The sequence below is a fragment of the Tachyglossus aculeatus genome, unplaced genomic scaffold (assembly GCF_015852505.1).
Source record: "Tachyglossus aculeatus isolate mTacAcu1 unplaced genomic scaffold, mTacAcu1.pri scaffold_193_arrow_ctg1, whole genome shotgun sequence".
NCBI classification, from domain to species: domain Eukaryota; kingdom Metazoa; phylum Chordata; class Mammalia; order Monotremata; family Tachyglossidae; genus Tachyglossus; species Tachyglossus aculeatus.
The window spans coordinates 1-4,731 of record NW_024044909.1 but is presented as its reverse complement, the minus strand read 5'-3'; positions in this window follow the sequence as shown (position 1 = coordinate 4,731).

The window sequence follows — 4,731 nt, the reverse complement described above, 5'->3', positions numbered from 1 at the left end:
CGCTTAGTATAGTGCTCTCTGCACAGTAAGCGTTCAATAAATACGATTGAATGAACGAACGAATGAATGAATGAATGAATAAAAAAATAAATAAACAAATAAATAAATAAATAAATAAATAGTAGTAGTAATAGTGATTCTCTGTCCCTCCCATTTTCAGTCCATAGTTCACTCTGCTATGCGGACCATTTTTCTTAAAAAAGGCTCAGTACATATCTCCTCTTTCCTCAAGAACCTCCAACTGTTGGCCCTCTATCTGTCAATCAAATAGAAAAAAACTAACTATGGGCTTTAAGGCACGTAATCAGCTCTCCCCCTTCTACTTTAGTCATTCATTCATTCAATTGTATTTATTGAGCAGTTACTGTGTGCAGAGCACTGTACTAAGCTCTTGGGAAGTACAAGTCAGCAACATATAGAGATGGTCCCTACCCAACAACGGGCTGACAGTCTAGAAACAGACTCCCTCATCTCCTACTGCAACCCAACCCACACATTTCACTTCTTTAATGGCAGCCACTCCTTGTACCTCAATCCCTTCTTTGCCACAACAGACCTCTTGCCCACTTCCTCCCCCTGGCTTGGAATTCCCTTGGAGATATAAAGGGGGCTTCATATCTGACAGGCCACCACTACTTCCACTTCATTCATTCATTCATTCAATCGTATTTAATGAGAGCTTACTGTTTGCAGAGCCCTTATTAAATTCTTAAACACATTCCCTGCCCACAAAGTGTTTACAGTCTAGAGGTGGAGGCAGACTTTGATATGCATAAATAAATTACTGATCTGTACATGACTGCTGTGGGTCTGAAATGGGGATGAATGAAGGGAGCAAGTCAGGGCAAAGCAGAAAAAACTGGGAGAAGAAGAAAGGAGGGCTTAATCAGGGAAGGCCTCTTGGAGGAGTTGTGCCTTCAAAGCCCTACTAAATCATATCTCCTCCAAAAACCCTTCGCTGACTAAGCCCTGCATTCTGTGTCACCTACGGACTTGGATCTGTACACCATAAGCACTTTGATATTCATCCCTCTTTCAGTTTCACAGCACTCATATACATAACCATCTGGAATTTATCTTAACGTCTGTCTCCCTCTTAAGACTGTAAGCTCCTTGTAGGCAAGGATCATGACTACCTACCTGACTGTATTGTCCTCCCCCAAGTGCATTGTACAGCGCTTTACACACAGGAAGTGTTCAATAAATCAATAAATGCGATTGATTGATTGATTGAATAAATACCACTTAGTGATTCATTGAAAATTGTAACATTCAATCATTCATTCAATCGTATTTATTGAGCGCTTACTGTGTCCAGAGCACTGTACTAAGCGCTTGGGAAGTACAAGTTGGCAACATACAGAGACGGTTCCTACCCAACAACGGGCTCACAGCAGCAATAAAAGTAATAATAGCAAAGAAGCAGTAGTAGTAGCAGAAGTAGTAACACTAATAGAAGTAGTCAGAGTAGATACAGTAGTAATAGTAGCAGCAGATATGATAGCAGAAGTAGTAAAATGAATGAATGAATGATTATTAATGAATTATTATTATGGTATTTGTTAAGTGCTTACTATGTAGCAGGCATACTCCTAAGTCCTGGGGTATATACGAGATAGTCGGCTTGAACACAGTCTCTGTCCTACAAAGGGCTCACTGTCTTAATCCCCATTTTAACGATGAGGGACCCGAGGCACAGAGAAGTGAAATAACTTGCACAAGGTCACACAACAGGCAGGTGGTGGAGTGTGGAATTCATTCATTCATTCATTCATTCATTCATTCATTCATTCATTCATTCATTCAGATGACCCATTTTCAGCACTTGTGCATTCATCTTTATTCAACTGTGCATTTGATTATTTAATCTGGCTATTCTAGTGGTAAATTATTATTATTGCTATTATTATTGTTGTTACTATTGGTATTGTTGTTGTATTTGTTTACTGTTTACTGGGTGCCAAACACTATACTAAGCAGCAGGGTAAGTACAAAACCATCAGGTTCAGAGGCAGTCCCTGTTTCACACTTAGCTCTCAGTCTAAACTGGTGGTAGAACAGGTATTGAATCCCCATTGAACAGCCAGGAAGGTGAGGCAGAGATACATTAAGTGACACAAGGGTACGCAACTGACAAGTGGCAGAGCACAGATTAGAACCTGGGTCCTGGGACTTCCAGGCCTGTGATGTTTCCACTAGGACACGCTACTTCTCATTTTTCTCATACCTTCCTTCCTGATTAGACTGCAATATTAGAGGAGAGGGGACGTGTTTGTGTATTCTATTGAAGTATCTCAATAATTTAACACTTCTCAGTAAGCCCTCAGTAAATGACACTGATTGGCTAATTGGGTAAGGAATAGTACAGTTAACTTGTCTCTGGAGGAGCTCATAACTACTACTACTACTACTACTACTACTACTACTACTACTACTACTACTACTACTGCTACTACTACTACTGTTGCTACTGCTACTGCTACTACTACTACTATGGCTACTGCTACTACTACTACTTCTACTACTTCTACTACAGTAGGAGATCTTCCATTTAAACCCTTACTTTCCTATAAATATATGTTTCTATTTAATCTGTAATTAATTTTGGGTCTGTTTCCTGGCTAGATTGTAAATTCCTTGTCTCCTACTTCCATTGTGATTTTTTTGTTTGTTTGTATTTTCTCAGCGTTTAGCACCGAGATCTGCACATATTTAATGCTCCTAATGGATTGGGTTTGTGTGTTTTCCTCCTGGGAAGGGTTTAGGAAAGAACTGGTGGCTGTGAATCCCCGAGGGCAGTTCCTGGGTGGGACCAGTAATGATATTAAGAACTGGAGTCCAGGCGCAAATTCATTCATTCAATCAATCGTATTTATTGAGCAAGTACTGTGGGCACAACACTGTACTAAAAGCTTGGAACGTACAATTCAGCACCAAATGGCTGAAGCCAGAAAGTGGGGTCCAGCCAGAAGGTCCTGTTTTAGGGTGGGGCAGCACCGGGCTGGCAGAAGGTCCTTTCCCTCCCCTAGGCCAAGACCGGTGTAACTGTCCCTCCCCAACGAAGAACTCAGCTATGGTCCCCAGGCTGCGTCCTTGCAGTTCCCGCTTCATTTTGGGCGTTGAGACACCGGCTCTGCCCTCCGAGGTCCCACCTGCCCCGTTGTCCTCTGGCCCCGATCTCCAAGGGCTGCCACCGCGGTGAACGGTGTAAGCTCATTACTTCTCCTGACTCAACATCACCTCTCTCCTCGACCCCCTCCAGTCTGGCTTCCGTCCCCTACATTCCACGGAAACTGCCCTCTCAAAGGTCACCAATGACCTCCTGCTTGCCAAATCCAACGGCTCCTACTCTATCCTAATCCTCCTCGACCTCTCAGCTGCCTTCGACACTGTGGGCCACGCCCTTCTCCTCAACACGCTATTCGACCTTGGCTTCACAGACTCCGTTCTTTCCTGGTTCTCCTCTTATCTCGTTAATTCTCAGTCTCCTTTGCAGGCTCCTGCTCCCCCTCCCATCCCCTTACTGTGGGGGTTCCCCAAGGTTCAGTGCTTGGTCCAATTCTGTTCTCGATCTGCACGCACTCCCTTGGTGACCTCATTCACTCCCACGGCTTCAGCTATCACCTCTACGCTGATGACACCCAGATCTACATCTCTGCCCCTGCTCTCTCCCCCTCCCTCCAGGCTCGCATCTCCTCCTGTCTTCAGGACATCTCCATCTGGATGTCTGCCCGCCACCTAAAGCTCAACATGTCCAAGGCTGAATTCCTTGCCTTCCCTCCGAAACCCTGCCCTCTCCCTGACTTTCCCATCTCTGTTGACGGCACTACCATCCTTCCCGTCTCACAAGCCCGCAACCTTGGTGTCATCCTCGACTACGCTCTCTCATTCACCCCTCACATCCAAGCCGTCACCAAAACCTGCCGGTCTCAGCTCCACAACATTGCCAAGATCCGCCCTTTCCTCTCCATCCAAACCGCTACCCTGCTCATTCAAACTCTCATCCTATCCCGTCTGGACTACTGCATCAGCTTTCTCTCTGATCTCCCATCCTCGTGTCTCTCCCCACTTCAATCCATACTTCATGCTGCTGTCCGGATTGTCTTTGTCCAGAAGAGCTCTGGGCATGTTACTCCCCTCCTCAAAAATCTCCGGTGGCTACCAATCAATCTGCACAACAGGCAGAGACTCCTCACCCTCGGCTTCAAGGCTCTCCATCACCTCACCCCCTCCTACCTCACCTCCCTTCTCTCCTTCTACAGCCCAGCCCGCACCCTCCGCTCCTCTGCCGGTAATCTCCTCACCGTACCTTGTTCTCACCTCTCCCACCATCGACCCCAGGCCCACGTCATCCCCCGGGCCTGGAATGCCCTCCCTCTGCCCATCCGCCAAGCTACCTCTCTTCCTCCCTTCAAGGCCCTACTGAGAGCTCACCTCCTCCAGGAGGCCTTCCCAGACTGAGCCCCTTCCATCCTCTCCCCCTCGTCCCCCTCTCCATCCCCCCATCTTACCCCCTTCCCTTCCCCACAGCACCTGTATATATGTATATAATTTTGTGCATATTTATTACTCTATTTATTTATTTATTTTACCTGTCCATATCTATTCTTTTTATTTTATTTTGTTGGTATGTTTGGTTTTGTTCTCTGTCTCCCCCTTTTAGACTGTGAGCCCACTGTTGGGTAGTGACTGTCTCTATATGTTGCCAACTTGTACTTCCCAAGCGCTTAG